Raw genomic sequence first — 18,135 nt, forward strand, 5'->3', positions numbered from 1 at the left:
TCCGACAATGTGGCCATGTGACGTCACTGCCCTGCGATGTCAACAACAATGGCGACCTACTAGTTAAAATAACACACAATACAAATTTTTTGAAACGAAAACATTATGAGGGGTTTTAATATCAAATTATTTTAACTCGTACTAAGATTTATCTTTTAAGAACTTCATGTCCTTTCATGTCATCCATGGTTCCCTTTAAATAGTCTTATGTTTGAGTTGAATTTATATCAAGCTTCCTATTTGTGGCAGCGCAATTCTATATAATTGAAACAGAGTTAAATTGAAAAGGTTTGGTGAAGTGGTTGGACACCTACCACTTCAGTGGGTTATCATCAGCAACAAGCTGGTGGGACAATGAACTGCCCTAGCTCGAGCAGCTGACCAGGAGGGTTCCAACTCCAGCAATCATGCTCTGAATGACAACCCATGTCCCACCCTATTGCAATGATTATCAGGTCTCCAACTGGTAACCAGTGTCATTTCAGTGTATTGCTTCTCATTAAATCTGGATGGAATGTTAGGCTGGTGTTGATAAGACTGTAAGGCTACAGGGGAGTGCTAGGCTGAAGCCTTCACCCCGATCCAAGCCACAAAGCCTCCAAAGCATGTATGTACACTGTACGAACGTAGTGGATTAAGCAAAGTGGGGGTAAGGCTGGACAGACCCAAAGGACTCTAGTTAGCTATAGTTTAAATGACCTTGTGTCTTCTTAGGCTTGCCCCTACTTGCCCCCATAATGAGTGTGTGAAATGCATTACAACTTGAGGACAGGCAGGGCAGCGGAGGAGAGCAGCAGGGCCAGGGAACAGCAAACCCGTGCTGAAAGTGTGGCTCAAATGCCACGCTTGTTTTTGACACAGCAAAATGTGGTTCAGGATAAGGACTGGTGCAATGCATCAGACAGATTCTACCCTAAAAATGACCAGATTTGACCATGACAAATAACAAGCTATGCTATAATATGCATAAATAATGGAGTATTTTGACAAAAGGAAGTAACTTCGTAAATTTTTGGAAAGATGAAAAAATATCCATAATTCTGTATGCCACATGAGGTGAATTACTTAATTTAGGATGAAAACTGAAAAAAAGAGAACATTTTGTGTTGCAGCATCACTGAATAATCTTGTCGATCAAACCAATTAAAAAAAAAAAAAAAAAAAAAAATCATGGTGCCACGGAATCAAACTTACAGTGGCTCAGAAAATGAGCAGTTTATAAATGAGTGAGGAAATACATACATTATTTCTCTTGGTAAAAGAAATCTCAGAAAATGGTGTAAGACCATGTTTTCTGTAGGAAATGCTGTATTTGTCATATATGGAACACTGTCTGAAAAAAATAAAAAAAAGTGGTCACATGACTGGTCGGGGGAAATAAAAACCTTGCATTATAGTTGGAAACGTCTTATGGAATAGAATAGAGTAGAATCGAACTGAATCGAATCGAAATGAATACAATAGTCTTTTATTGTCATTATACAGTTGTACAATGAAATTGTGGATCTCCCTTTACAGCATTGTGTGCAGACAAGTTTGGGTTATTTTTTTTTTTCCCTAAAACATGCAATCTGAAAATGTTTTCCACAAAGTGAGGTGAGAATGTGAGTTTGAAATGTACTTTGTTGCATAATATTTATGGCTGTCAGTTGTCAAACATCCTTGAAGCTTCCACTGCACTGGTTGAGAAAAGAACATTTGTGACCATACCCAAAGCTCTGCTGAATAAATTAAAACTACCATCATCTGCAAATACTACAATGACATAAATACAGTACAAACACACTTGGACTTCAGCCAGATTTCTGAAAATACAGTTTATTTGGTACATGTTGAAATGCTATGTACCTTTTCTAAACATATACACATTTGTATGTAATCTAACAGATACTGTGGCAGGTGTAAAATTCACAGATTATTATTATTTTTTTAAATATATATACGGGGTGCAATACTCCAAATCTCTGGAGTTTTATTCCATATAAGGGGGCAACAATAACACTGCATCCACCTGTTCGGTCTACAACCTTCCTGATATTACAAAACTAGTCTACTACTCAAATATGACATTTAGGTCAGGTATTTCCATGTTCTGGGGAAATCATCCAGTTTCCAGTCATTGAAGGTGAGTTCATGTATTACGAATGCTCTATGTCTCATTGTTCCAATCCCCAGAGTCAGAGCTCCATTCAGAGCATAGGCTTCATCAATCCAAGTCTTACTACATCCTTACAACTCTTACGTAGTGGTATTCCCAGTCTCAAATTGGCTCTAGTGCTGCATCTGCCGAGCCTCCAGAATACTTATAACCCTGCCACGGCCAAACCTACTCATTAATCATAAGTATGAACTTTCGTTTGATGCCACATACCAGCTGCCTCCTCTGCACATACCACTTCTCCTAGAGTCTTCTACTCTGGAGTATCCATTATTGCTCAGTACCACATACTCTATTAAGAGACCCTTGTTCAAATCCCAAAGTTACTGCCCCTTGTTACAATACAATACAAAGCATTTTAAATTGTTGGGTTTGTCCAAATGTGATGTTGGATTTGCATTTTTAACGTGTATGAATGAATGCTAAAAAAACTTGGGGTCTGCTGTGAGTGTTAAGTGCCTCCAGGTCTGGGGGCACATCCCACATCCTCCCCCCGCACTGTGTAGTGGGTACCAGGTGTCAACGGGTAGTGAATGTGTTTGTGTAGGTGTGTGTGTCTGGAGTGGTGGTGGTGGTGGTGGTGAGGGGGGCTGCAGTGGTTCTGAGTGCAGATATAGTCCCTGTTGGTTGTGTGGGGTGGGATCCTCCGTCCTCATTCTGCCTGCACAGCAACTCTAGGATGCGTGTTGTGTTCATTCTGGATGCACGATGTTATCAGTTCATTCGCATGTGTCTGTGGACACACAGTCAAGGCACTTAGTGGCTTAGAAAGAGGCAACTCCCCAACTCTTGTACTGCAAACTTCCTTGGTCGTCCCGTCACTCGCGCTCTCTTTCTGTAAGGGTATTTAGAAATAACATAGCAACCCCCACTATACTCCAATTGCACAGAAAAGTCCAATTACCCTATCCTATTCTATGATGTTTTCGCCTGGTCCTCCCTGATCGGATGTAGCACTACAGTCTAGTGTAAAACTCAAGGGTACTATTATATAGTCATTATATAATGTTTTTTTTTTTTTTTTTTGTCACAGCTAATGTCCTGTCTTTGTTTATTGTGTTTCTCATCTTTTTTTATTCTGTTGTCATAACCATCATAAGACAAATAATCACCATGGCATGGACATATTCTGTAAAACTGTGTTTTTCAACCGGTGTGCCGTGGCACACTAGATCTTGCCTGGCACGGCCAGACTGTTCTCTCTGTATTTTTCAAACACTGAGAGAAATGTCTGGGAACCAGCCCATTAACGGCCTCTCGAGCAGGTACAAAATCAATCGACAAATCAGATTTGTTTATTTGCGTGACGTGTTCTTAACGAGCAATGTCACTCTTGCGCGTCGAAAGTAGTCTCCACAACAACACAGATGGTGAACGGGAGAGCCGAGAATATGTTCCAATCCACGGTAAAATCAGTTTTAAATTACCAAAAACACATCGACACGAGTCATTGACAACAGTCTGTCTCGCGCTAGCCATTTTGAATAAACTCCGCTCTCTTCGTGTTTACTTCCGCGCGCAAGTCCCTCGTCCTGCCCTCGTCATTTTACTAACGTCACGTCTGCCCGTAGCTGATTGGTCCACTCCGCTGTCTGTTTGCTGTGGCTTGCTCCGCCCTGGAAATTGTATCCGCTGAATGGTGGCCAGACTCAATAGCTGGAACAGCGGTGAGTCTGGTGTACCAGGCAACACTAGATCGTCAGGTGTGTCGCGAGAAGTTATTCAATATGCTTTTTTTTTTTTTTTTTTTATGTCGTCGGGCGGAGTTTGTAACAGTCACCTCCTTAAATGGTGTTCCTCCTGACATCCACCACGCGGTGGCGCTGCTTTATTTACATTGAATATGGTCTTCTGTTGCTACTTACTTTTATGTTGGAGTGTGTGCGAACCGCTGAGCTCCCGAGTGACGAGGTGGATTTATTATTATTTTGTGATTAAATGTGCATAAGTGGAAGCGTTTCCCCTTTTTGTTACTTTTATGCACTACTTACCTACTTACCATGCGTTACAGGTTGCAGTAGGAAAGGAGGAGTAGGTAGAAGCTTGCGGTTGTGTGCAAATGAGCAAGGTATTGCTTGTGTCGTGTTCAAGAACTGCTCAGATTTTTTAGCCATCAGCTATCTTCCTGTCCACGAAAATGTGGACCCCAGCATGTGTACTGTACATCATTTGATTAGAGTCGTCAAGTGTCAATATACACGGAAGAGTCCTTTCCATTTCATCCATATGTGAGACCGTCAAACCTCCCCCTGTGTTCTATTCCAAGTCATTGTTGAGGCAGTTCTTGAACGTGAAGCGAACAGTTGCATTAGCTCTCGTTTCAAAACAAATCGATTGATTTTTTTGTTCGCCTCCATGAAAACACACAGAGAAAAAAGGCAACTTTTTTGAGGAACACTACAAAGGTAAATGAGAAAGTCCTCAAAGCCAGTTACAGTACCTTGTTGCTAAACTCCTGCTAAACTGTTGCTTAATCCAAAAAGAGACAATACTACCTGCCTGCAAAGCCATTGTCAGTGAGATACTTGCCCCTGATGCGATTAAAGACATTTCTAAAGTTCCCCTGTCTGACAATTATGAGCTTTTCAAGACTAACTGCTAGTCTGACAATTATGAGCTTTTCAAGACTAACTGCTATAAAAAAAAAAAATAAAAACAGAGAGACTATGAGCTGTTGAATAAGAATACCTGCCAGGATATTGGCTTTGTGTTCATCCATACAGGCTCAAGTTTCACACTGAGAAAGTATAAATATCGAGAAATTATTTTATAATTAAATATACTGCACAGAGAGTAATTTTGGAACATTTCTGGTTTGTGGTGTGCCGCGAGATTTTTTCCAATGTAAAAATGTGCCGTGCCACAGAAAAAGTTGAGCTTTACAGTTTTACATGTGCAAGATAATTGGGTACATTCTTTGAATCATTTGTCTTTCTTCATTAAGACAAAGATAGCATACAAGCTTTTGGAGACACCCGTGTTAACTCATATAAAATGGACTCACAGCCCTGATAACTATTACGGTGAGTCCTTGGCCAAAGAATAGCACGTAATTAACTACAATCATGGAACATGTCTGCTCATATATTAAGATGTTTGCAGTACTTATATAAGTCAAATTAATAATTCAGCAGTTATAAAGCCATATCCCCTTCTGAAGTTGGTTGCTCTGGGAATCTTATGAAGTACTCAATTAAACAAATTCACAAAGAAAGACAGTGTGCAAAAACGTTTGAATTAAAAACCTTATAGGCTCAGACAATCTGTGAAGATTACGAGACTGCAGTGTGTTGAAACCAAATGCCTGAAGGACCCATGAAGCATCTTAAGGCAGGGTTATTATAGTGATATGATTGGTTTACAAATGGGTCATTTACAAAGCTAATGGGACTTGGTAAATGGGTGGAAAATTATCCTTTTTCAATGGATGGAATCATTTTCTTATCAAAACAGATACTGTATATGGAAACAGGTCAGGTTCTAAATCAGAGGTCTCCAACTCAACCCTAACCCTAACATTTACGCTTCTGGACTCAACAAAACAGCAATGATAGCGATTGAAAAATTAATAATTTATCATCTGAAAATATTAAAAACATTTTACTGATGCATTTTTGGGAATGCTGGTGCCAACAACGCCAGCTAAAGCCTTGTTTCTCCAAATGTTCCAATTCCATTGTTAACAACTCTTGATTGGCAGCAAGTCATTTGTCACTTTGTCAAAGCAGTCCTCAGTAAAATGTTTTGGTCAAAACAACAGAATGCTTAATGGCTGGCCCACATCTACATGCTCAATCCACTCAGCTCACAGCTTGGTCAGACAGAAAAAAATAGAAACTTATATCAGCAATGTTCGTGTTGGAGCATTTTCCTACCCAACCCTATTTACCATTATTCGGTAAACAACACCTATTAACCATTTCTTTCAACAAAAACAATAGAATTTCTTGGAAAAACAACTAAAACGGTAGCCAACACAGCAAAGAAACTGAACGGTTACTGACTCTGGCTACCTGGTCAATAGTGAAATGGCATTAAAACTGTTTGCGCTTTTTTTGGTTTACTTTACAAACAAAAGGATTATGGGTTGTGGCTCCATGAAGTCATTTAGTAAAGTACCCCCTGACGTGACAGTGGGACTTAAGTTTAGCTCCAAGACTCTTACTAATTCACTTTGGCTAACTTCCTGAAAAAAACAATTCTGAAAACTGTCATGAGCAGTGGTCCCCAACCACCGGTCTGCGAACCAGTACCGGTGGTTGGGGGGAACCGATTGGTGGTCAATTCATTTCCTACTAGGCATGTACAATACATTGTCTGGACATCGCCACTGCAATGTGCGCATACGCTATATTTCCATCACAGGACGTGCAATTCATTTATTTATTTATTTATTTATTATGTAAACTTTTGTTTTGCTTCATAAAAGCTGCAATTGTTCAGAGACATGGCTTCCTTGATTCCTTTTACATCCACCAATCTTCATCATTCACAGATAAACCTCCTTAGCCGGGATTAAACGGTATTATATGAATATGAGGGATGTTCCGATCACATATTTTTGCACCCAAGTCTGAGTCACCTGATTTTGAGAATCTGCCGATACAGAGTCCTGATCTGATACTGGAAAAAACTTTTTTTTTTTTCTTTTTTTTCTTGCTTTGACGCTCAGGCTACCAAAAACAACGTCTCACTTACACAATGAATGATATGCCAGAGCACACTTGAGACTGTGTACCGAGCTTAACGATGATTAATACATTTGTATCTTTGATCCTAGAGCTACCGAGGCTTGTCTAGCCATGTCAAAGCTACAAACCTGCCAATCATCGTTAACTTTAAGTACCAAACACCAGTGGCATTGGTGACCAAGGAAAACAGTTTGATCGCGCTGCTTAGCAGGAGGGAGGTTGAGACACTGTTCGAGCATGAAGCAGAAAAAAAAAAAAAAAATATAATATATATATATATATATTATTTATTAAAAACCCGATCCTTTTCACATGATTCCGGTCCTCTGACAAAAATGGGTCGGTACATCTCTAATGAATACAATGTGGTCATAGTGAGACAACCAAAGTCTTTAACAGAGCTATTCAATTCATCTGATGAAAATTATTCTACTTTTAGTATCACAATATATATCGCAATATATCGCTAACCCCCAAAAAGTCGCAATGTCAGTTTTTTTCCAACATCCTTAAGCCCCATTTCCTACTCAGTCACATGTGAACGTGGGTTTAAATAGTTTCATGCAGGTGACAGTCAGCCAGTTCATGGCTTTGTCTGCCACTAAACAAATGTTGACAAATTTTTACTTTTAATTTAACCAAGTAAGGATATTCTAGGGCAAAAAGTCTCATGCAATGAAGGAGGGAAGTCTTTCTGTCTGAAGAACACATAATTTATTTTGTAGCGTTGCCGGGGCTGTCATCGGTAGGTTAATTTATGCACCAATGCGGTGCTGTCATTGGTTTGCTGGTGCACCAGCGCGACGCTCCGATTGGTGGACTAGATAGCGTCAGTGTATATAGTTGTTGTTTTTTCATTGGTGAGGTGGTGGGAAGTTAATAAAAAAAGAGGTAAAAGGCGTTGAGGCTCTTGTGTTGTTTTCGCGGCCTACAATATATTACTTCATAATATTACTTCACACAGAAATACCATTGATAATATAAGGTGAAAGTAACTTTATCTCTTATTATTTAGCATTTTGAATCCTGAGGTGGAATTATTCACACCGCAGTTCTTTTCTGTGTGTGTAACTATGCATGTATGGACCATATAATAACAAATAACAATAACCTACAATATCAATTTGAACACTGTCCTTTTTTTATTGTAAATTATATTTATTGCAAGTCTATTTTACACACAAGTAAAGACAATGATGCAACTGACCCAATAGATTATAATTTGACAAATAATCTTTGCATTTACTAATTTTCTTTGTTAATTTTGCAGCTTGCGCTATCTTTACACAGGGATATTAAAAAAAAAAAAAAAAAACTCTTATAACATTTTACTTCCACTGGAAATGCATGATTATTTGTCCAAGTTGGACCTCTCAACACCACTATTCCACGACAGTTTTGACATCACTTCTATGCTCCATCATCACTTTTGACAGGCTTGTTGACTTCGATCCCCCAGTCAAGCTTAAAAAAAAAGCAATTTTCTTGTGAAGCAGAATCTATCCTCCTGTTCATGTCACACAGACACCGAAATGTACCTGATACGATTCACAAATATGCAATTCAGGTGAGCTGTTTGTCTTTCAACATTTTATTAAAAATATTTTTTTAATGCAAATAGTTCTAATTTAAAAATAGATTCTGTCAACCCTAACCTCCTCCTCAGTTATGAAGTATATAATACTTTTGAGCCAATGTACAGTATTTGAATAGGTGAAAACATGTCTTAGCATGATCACATATGACATTACGTTGCAAAGACACTTGCCTGCAATTCTTTAGAGGGCATATCAGTGGTATAGTAATTAATATTTCACGATTTAGAGAACATCTGTTGAATATGCAATGACTTCCTAGAAAAAGCAGGTGCGAATGGGATTTTATAATTTGGTGCTAATTCAAACTAAGGTCGCTTGCATCTGATCTGTGCTTGAGAGGCATTTTTTCCATTTTTTACATGGACAATTAACTCCATCCATCCATCCATCCATCCATCCATCCATCCATCCATCCATCCATCCATCCATCCATCCATCCATCCATCCATCCATCCATCCATCCATCCATCCATCCATCCATCCATCCATCCATCCATCCATCCATCCATCCAGCCAGCCAGCCAGCCAGCCAGCCAGCCAGCCATCCAGCCATCCATCATGTTTTATTGTCCAACAATATTAATATAGTGTTATATGCTCACAAAATTTCAATTTGTGTAGTTTTACCTGAATATTCCACGCCTATGTTATTTTCTTCTATTCTAACTCACTGAGTTGATGCAACAGATAGTTACTGCAGTCTGTTTTTCAGACATGATTCCCAAAGACACAGGGCAAGAGATTCAGTCATGCAGCTCATTCAGTTTTGTCACTATAAAATTAATTTTAAACAGCATTGCACTATTTGTATGCCTTTTATGGTCATTTTCTCTAATTGCAAAAGGGCTGAGGTTCCACTATCTTTAAAACACTTAAAAACACTGTCCCCTGGCTCAGACGTAGCACTCTTTCTACCAAACGACCACTAAAGAGGGTGGGTTAAACCCTCACTTTTCAGGGATATATGACATCTGAACTCACACCACCCAGGACTAATATCATCACTCAGATTTCCCCTTTGTAATCCCACTGTATCCTGGACTAGGTTGGTTGCAGTAGGTAGTCAACAGCGTCACAAATACAACCTGAAAATCCACAGGGATTATAATAGGGAGGGTCCACTGTCAGGGATTAGAAAACATCTGCACTGGATGCAGATTACTTTATTTAAACTTCCAACATGATAGCTTTTGAATAAAGTAGATGGGCATGTATCACATGAGCAGCCAGTGGAATTCAGAGACGACAATCCTGTATGCAATCTTCCACCTTTATGAGTTCCTTCTTATTTAACATAAGTGTTTCACATAAATCGGCAACATATCCTGATGCAGTTCATGACAACACTGATATCAACATTAAAAAAAAGAAAGAAAAAGAAAGAAAATGTTCACTAACCTGCTTTGTGCAAATTTTGCGCCGGAATTTGACAGCCTCAGTTAAATCCGTATTCGGTCACTAGAGAGGCATTCTACCCAGTGCCACAATGATCCAGGTTTTGTGCGCAGTATTGTTTCCCTTTCTTCAGCGTGTGCGCTACATTTGAGGGGCTGCGCGGCTGTGTGTGGCAGTATACTATGTCTCCATCCCACAGCCTCCCTCTCCGTCAGTGTCTCCCAGTGGCGGAGTTGAATGTGTTCTCACAGCCTGGAAAAGTGATGTGTCGGTTGTCCTTACTGCTCAATGCACAGAGGTCGACCTCCCGTAGAGGAGCGGAGAGGAAAGGAGAGTAGCGGGGCGCACGATGACGGCCGGTGGGCTCAGGGAAAAAGAAAGAGCCCTGTCTGTTGAGTCTCCCCGGACCAACCTCAAATGTGCCGGCCATCCAAGCGGAACAGGCTCCCGCCCCTCCTACTCATCCACCACCCTTGCAGCCGCCCCCTCCCCCTGTTGATGCTGGGATGCGGCGCGAGTTGGTCGTGGACCACTTTCTGGCGGTGCCGTTCATAGGAAGAAAAAAAGGTGAGGTAAAAAAAAACATTTAGGTACCGGGTGTGCACACATTCACAAAACTGATGAATTTGCTCAAATTAAATTTACAGTGACTTAAAGGTACTTTAAACTATTTTTCATCATTTGTTTCCAAATACATGAAACATGAGAGCCAGAATGGTTGTCACTTTTTGCCCTGTGATTGGTTGCCAACCAGTTCAGGGTGAGTCACACCTCCTGCCCATAGTCAACTGGGATAAACTCTGGCACCCCCACGTCCCTCGTGAGGATAAACTGTGCAAAAGATGAATGAACGTTTGAAGATAAGTGCTGAAAACATGCACAAAAACTGATATTAATTAAGAGCCAAATTGCTCATCACAGTAATGTCCAAACTATAAACTTAAAAACCTACCCTGCTAAGAAATCCAACATAAACTGAATTATGCACAAACATGACCAATCCTCAAATTTGTTGTGTTTTTTGTCTGGTCATGCTGGTACATATGTTGGATTTTTTTGCAGTGTAGGTTTTTCCTCTTAGCGACTTTTATAACGAAGAGGTTTATTAGGTTTTTTTGTTGTTGTTGTTATTCATTTATTTATTTAGAGGGGTGCACACAAAATTTGCGCTTTCTTGTTAAAAGAAAAACAATCAACAGCGTCCGTCACACCTTTTAAAGCTAGTCGTGGGTGGTTAAACAGATTTAAATAGGACGGACCACAATGTGCTCTCACAAAGCTGCTATGTTAGGGCTATTGCCAGGGGTGAAAGTGGCTAAAATTTCTTGCCGGAACTCCCTGACATGAAGGTCGCCTCCTAAAACCACTGAAATACAGAGAAAACTGCTTTTGGCACAGTTACACATATAACACATACAAAAAAAATTGGTTTTACACATGCATTAGGCCTATGCATTAGACATACTATCACAAGGCAAAAAAGAGAAAATGATTTTCATTCAAAATGCTATTTTTCAATGATTTTCAAAATAACAGTTAACAAAAACAGTAGAAACTCCAAATTATATCTCCTAATTTTTATTTTCCCTCATTTCCTCACATCTAAATGCAAAACCTCAATTTTAACTACATAAGAACATAGGATGTACATTAAAATTGAAGATAATGTAAACATTTACTAATTATTATTATTTTTTAATAATAATGATATTGTTACGTCTCAGAAGTCTTGTTAATGTTTTGTGTTGGTTCATGTCACATTCTTTTATTTTAGTAGTGGTGTGCCTCCTTGAGCTAACTTTACTTCCTGCTCTTGCCAATCAGGCTGATCATGTCCACCTGTGACCCTCTGTATAAATAGCCTGCTTCTAACCTTGCCCAGTGTTGGTTTGTCTGCTAACCTGCTATGTCCTACGCCAACTCCTTGTGTAAGCCCTTTTTGATTGCGATTAATGTTTTTTAACCAATGCCTTTTGTTTTTTGGAATGGTCCAGCAGTTGCTGTGATTTTTTTGTTATCTTCCTATTTTTGAACTTTACGAACTACAGAATAAACACTTTTGTTTGAGCACAACTGTCGAGCATTTGGGTCCTTAGTGAATTCTTGTCAGATATGAATAGCATACATTCACAAAAATAAATACAAATGACTTACATTATGCACATGGAAATGGAATATGTTTTGAAGATCACAGAAACATTGACTTCTAAATTATAAGGAAATAAATAAGTAGCCTAACATAAGAGATCAAAAATAAGTCGGAAGATGTTCCGAACTTCCCCGTCACACAAATGAAATTAAAAAATCCTCTTAAACTCTTTCCTTTCTCTTAAAGATCTGATCAATTTTCTGTCGCATTGCCCTTTTTTTAATCGCATTATTTCAACAAGCTTGTTCATTTTTTCCTTTTTTTTTTACTGTTCCAGAAAACGTGCATTTGAACCTATCAGAGCTAAATATCTATGCTGATCACGTCAGTATGTGTCCATGTGCACATCGACGCAATTCCTTGTACCTGATCTCGTCATACTCTATAATTGCTGCAGCTACGGAGAACTCCGTGCCGTCCGTGGAATAAATAAATAATAAATATCTGTGCAAAAGGATGACGCTACACAAGCACTTTATTTAGTTACTTTTAAGGCCCAAGTACACCAGATGCATGATCGTTGCGGTTCCGGTCCGGTTCAGTGTTTACTGCGTGCCACGCAGTACGTCAAAAACAGGCAAATCATACCGGCTGCGCACGGCTGCGGTCCGCCAACTCCATCCCCTCGTGAGCTCTCGCGCGATAATGTGGCATTTAAAACGACAAACACACGGAGTCTGTACTCATCAGAGAAGCAGAGAGAGAGAGAGAGCACATTTTTTGCCTTGCATATTGATATTGTAACGTTTGCTAAGCGGAAGTTTGGCCGCGAAAACAACACACGAGCCTCAACGCCTTTTTCCTCTTTTTCTTTATTAACTTTCCGCCACCTCACCAATGCAAAAACAACAACTATATACACTGACGCTATCTAGTCCACCAATCGGCGCGTCGCGCTGGTGCACCAGCACACCAATGACAGCCCCGCGTTGGTGCATAAATTAACCCACCGATGACAGCCCCGGCGACGCTACAATATTTTAGTTGTGTCTGTCTCTTAATTCCAGATTGACTGCATCATGTTGAGATCAGGGCTCCGTGTGTGGGGGGTAGAGGGGCGGGGGCCTATTATGCCCTTGGTTGTGTCGGTGGGTTTATATCTTTGTGCACATTTAGAATTTATGGCACATAACATCTGATAGAGCTGTTATAAACAGCTGTTAAATAATCTGTAATATTTATTAAATGGATAGCGAATTATATACTACATGAACTAAAAAACAGCATACTTGGAATTGGTGTCTCAACACTGCAGATTCCTGTGCCCAGCGCAAACTGTTGGTTTTTCAATGAAAAGTCAAGTAAAATGTAGGAAAGAAAGAGAAATGTCTTGAATAGACCACCAGGTCGAAACTTGTGGGTGTCTCTTTATTCTCTTTCGTACTTTTCCCCCTCGACTCTGTATACAAACCGACATTGTGTGTGCGCCGGGCACAATAATTTCTGCAGTGGAACCACTGCCAGACACGCTGCTGCTTTTTTTTTCTCGCTCACAGTTGTCAGCACGTCGTGTGTTTGATATCATTGCCAGAATAACACCTTGCAGCTTCGCTTTTAATGCTGTCCTTATAATAACGATCTGCTGCATCGTATATCACTTTATGACTTTCCACCTCAATGATGAAACGTTCTTTGTCTATGGTCGGTGGTGTTTAAACCGTGAATAAGCAACCGGGCTGTTACGTCCAGGCCCAGCTCCGCCCATTTTGTCGGATGCGTGTCCGGCAAAAATAGAAAATAGCCTATACCATCCGGCGGGCATGCGGCACGCCGGAGTTGGTTCGCAGTCAATCCGGAGCACTGACGCGGCCGGTATATGTTGAACAATAGGATATAATGGGAACGGATTGGCTCCGGCGCTATTTTTTTACCGGAGTCGGACCGGAAACGCAACGATCATGCATCTGGTGTACTTGGGCCCTAAATTTGTTGTTAACAATTGTGTGTGTAAATCTGACATTATTAGATTGTTTGTGTTGGAGATGCCTGTGTGGCAGCCAGGCAGGTTGTTTTAGCATGGGGTTTTGACAGTTGCCGTCATATGTTCGGGATCAAAGCACCATTCCGCCCCATTCCAGCTCCGAATCTCTTACCAGAATGCCGTTCCGACCCACTTTCAACCCTGGCTAGTGCTGACAGCCGTTATCATTGAGGTCATCAAATCCTATGGGAATTTTTAAACGATTTTCAAAATAGATATCAATGTAAAGTGTATTTTTTTAGTTAAGTGTTTAATTGTTTCAGAGTGCCTCAGAGAATACTAGTGTGACCTGTGGTAATGACCAGCTCTCTTGACAGGGCGCAACATATGAATGAGGACGAACAACTCGGCTTGCTTCCAAAGAGATTTTGGATCAATCAGATCTTTCTGTGCAACATCTCTCAATGTTAAGATCCTATATTGAGATGTGAGGAAACTCCGATTACTATTCTCCGTGTGTAAGCAGCTGAACACATTCGCGCATTACATCAAAGTTGGATCAACCTGTCGCGTGTAAAACAAATTCAGACCTCCATTGATTTTCATTGATAATTTTTATGTGATTATGTTGTCAGCACATTTAACTATGGAAAGACACATTATTTAATAGAAATATTTAATTCATATTTACAATGTGTTACTTTAGTGTTCCCTATATTTTTTGAGCAGTGTTTATTATGAAAATGTAGCCGTATGAACAATTCACATTCACTGTATTGCTACTTTTGCAATATATAAATGCAGTACATTAGCTTAGAGCTGAATTCCTGTCTGTGAGCTTTTTCAGGTAACATCACCATCAGGCCTAGTCGTTCTGCTCATTGAAATCAAATTACTTATTGCTTAGACCAGTGTTTTTCAACCTTTTTTGAGTCACGGCATGTTTTTACATTGGAAAAAGTCTTGAGGCACACCACAAACCAAAAATGTTCTAAAATTATTTTCTGTACAGTATATTTAACTATAAAATAATTTCTCAGTAGGTATACTTACTCAGTGTGAAACTTGAGCCTGTTTAGATGAACACAAAGTCGATATCCTTATTCTTCAACAGCTATCAGTCTTTCTCTGCTTTTATTTTATTTTTTTTTATAGCAGTTAGGCCTGAAAAAGCTCAGAATAATCAGACAGGGGGACTTGTGCAAGGTCTTTAACCGCATCAGGGCCGAGCATCTTGCAGACAATGGCTTTGCAGGCAGGTAGTATTGATGTCTCTGTCACAGTGTGGGACTTTTTGAATTTAGCAACAAGTTCAGAAACAAGGTAACTGGGTTTGAGGGCTTTCTCATTTACCTTTGTAGTTTTTCTCAAAAAAGTTGCCTGTTTCTCTGTTTTCACAAAGGCGAACAAAGTAGTCCATAGACTTCCTTTTGAAGCGACGGGTGGTTCGTTTGAAGATGACGTTTAAACCTGCTTGGCACCATGGCGCTGTTGGATAGCTGCTTGTGTTGGATTCAAGAACTGCTTGGATTTATAGCCATTAGCCACCTTGCTGTCCTCAACGATGTGTTGGAATAAAATGCATGGGGAGGATTGCCGGTCGTCACATATGGATTAAATAGAAAGGACAATTTCGAGTAAATCGACACATGACGAGTCTAACCAATGATGTGCAGTAGATGTGTTGGGGTCCAGATTGTCGTGGACAGCAAGGTCGCTGATGGCTAGAAATCCAAGCAGCTCTTGAATGTGACACAAGCAATACCTCGCTCATCTGCACACGACCGAGAACTTTCTACCTACTCCTTCCTTCCTACTTCAACTTCACCCGACAAAGTTAAAAAAATCATACGTATGCGACATTGGATAATTTCTCGCGGCACACCTGATGATCTCTCACTGCACACCAGTTGAAAAACACTGGCTTAGACTTACAAGTCGCATATATGACAAGAAACAAGCAAGAAAATTAATCCTTGTGGACTCAAAAAAAAATCAAACAAGCAAACAAACATCCGTGCACTGACAGTATTATATATCTTAAATCTGATTCTGGGCCTGTGCTCTATACCAACTCCTTACGCAGTTGTTCTGTCATAATAGCATGAAGGCCATCCCACGGGAACGATGATTACATAGACATCTTTCTGGAGAAAACGGAATGGGTCAAGTCTGTGTGTTATGTGACTAAGATGTGTGTTTGTTTAGACCATGTGTCCGCTAGGTTCAGATTTACTAGAGCTTGTAAGATTTCTACAGCAATACACTTCTACACTTCAAAAAGGAACAATTAGAATGTTTTTAATTTAAATAAATTTAGTTTTTTTTATATGGCCAATTTATATAGCCTGCCTTCGTCGGAGCTGTGAACAAGAACAAAGGCGAGTAATAAATGCGACATGTGTTATAGAGGATTCATTGAAATTGAACATCTATTTCATTAATTGATTTATGCATCAGACCAATATGAATTGCATCCCAGTAGACAGTATGCATAATTCAGTGCAATTGAGTTTATCACACAGTGCACACAGGAGTTGTCCTGATAAAACCAAGTCACTGAAAATGTAATTTCTCATTATGTTCTCTCTGGTATACCAGTTTGTTTTCTGTTACAGAGCACATCAGTTGAATGGGCTGCAAATGGAATGGCAGATATTGAGGATTTAAAGTCTATCCCACGCAACCACACAGTTGCACATGACATATAGAGCAGAGACATCATCCCAGGCAAGCCGGGTCTCATTACTCAGGCTGTATTTATCCATCCTGGCTCAGGAAGTCTGCGTTTATCAAGCCTTTTTATCGATGGCTGTGTGGATCATTACTAGGGATAGACTGTATTTCCTGTACAGTCATAATTAAGTCAATGCTTCTGCAGCCATTTGTCAGTAAGAGTAGTTTGACACAATGGCTCCAAACAACCAAATAGAAAGCTTTCCTGAATAGTGTTTTATGGACTTAATTCATTTTGATATGGCATTCTAGGTGTCTAGGTATATTGTGCACATTGGTTCATATCTGCTATGGCTTTTGACACGTTGCTTTAAACATACCCCATAACCTTACATGTTTTAAAATCATTTAATGCACCTGTCATCATGTTGCCAACTCCCTGAGTTTGGATCAAAATTATGGGAGTGCAAGCAAGTGGAAGAACCATGGTTCAGCATTTTAAAGCTCATTTCAGCATTACTGTCACTTTTACGTTCACTGCCGCAGTGCTGAGTTTGGGCAATATAACAAGACAACAACACGCACCATACAAAGAGCAAGAAGGTGAGGTGCTTTGTTGAAATAGATTAAGCATTCATGTTTAACCTCAGGGGCATTCAATATTTGAATATGATATACTGTACATATAGTACGTGCAATTCATCAGTTTTGTTATTCTGTTTCAAACTTACTGTAGATACATAAAGTGAGCAGCAGAAGTATTTGCACCCCTTGTGATTTTGCAAGTTTACCTACTTAGAACATAGGTAGAGGTCTGATATTTCAATCATAGATGCATTTCAGTTTACAGAGACATAATCTAAAAAAAAAATCCAGAACTTCCATCGTATGATTTTTAAATAATTTATTTGTAATTTACTGAGGTTCATAAGTATTGGTACCCCTGAGAAAATCAGTGCTAATATTTAGTGCAGAAGCCTTTGTTTGCAATCAGAGATCGATCGGGTCCGTTCACGTCATTTTCAAAGTATCGGAATCGGCAAAAAAATATCGGCCATGCCTTTTTTTAATATATATATATTTTTTAATTAAACCGTTTTCTAATTGTATTTAACGTTACAAACACAATATGTTACACTCATCCAGAGTCTTTAGTTTAGGCTTATCAAATTTATCCCGATAACGGGGGTAATTAATTAATTTAAAAAAAAAACTATCACGTTAAAATATTTACCGCAATTAGTGCATGCGCTGCATGACCCACCCACGCATTGTCGCGCTCAATCTTTAATGGTGCCGTCTTACCTATATAGAGAAATAAAAGGCAGCGTAAAATGAGTAGAGTGAATTTTGGCAGCCTTTCGAGCCTTTTTTTAATTGGCTAAAGCTAAAGCCTTACAATCCCTCTCCCTATGATTAGAAATATCATGGGAAGCAATGTGGGGAAGCAAGGTAGCAATTGATCTTTTTCTTAACACCTTATGTTATCTCCCAACGCAGAGAAGATATATCAATTGGTAGCACTACGCACAGTCATGGTTCCACTT

General features: G+C 39.6%; 1 protein-coding gene across 3 annotated transcripts in view; it reads right to left on the reverse strand.

Annotated features, from left to right (window-relative positions):
- LOC130921557 (contactin-4-like) overlaps positions 1-18,135 on the reverse strand; it is a 262,979-nt gene that overhangs the window by 164,619 nt on the left and 80,225 nt on the right. The window contains exon 2 of one of the 3 annotated variants that reach the window (XM_057845592.1): positions 9,846-10,378. The exons of 1 other annotated variant lie outside the window; for it this stretch is intronic. The gene's annotated coding sequence lies outside the window, so the exon portion shown is untranslated. Of the gene's footprint in view, positions 1-9,845; positions 10,379-18,135 lie in introns of those variants that run through there. One more of the 3 variants, XM_057845594.1, reaches the window with a different exon arrangement.

The sequence above is a fragment of the Corythoichthys intestinalis genome, chromosome 9 (genome assembly GCF_030265065.1).
Source record: "Corythoichthys intestinalis isolate RoL2023-P3 chromosome 9, ASM3026506v1, whole genome shotgun sequence".
NCBI classification, from domain to species: domain Eukaryota; kingdom Metazoa; phylum Chordata; class Actinopteri; order Syngnathiformes; family Syngnathidae; genus Corythoichthys; species Corythoichthys intestinalis.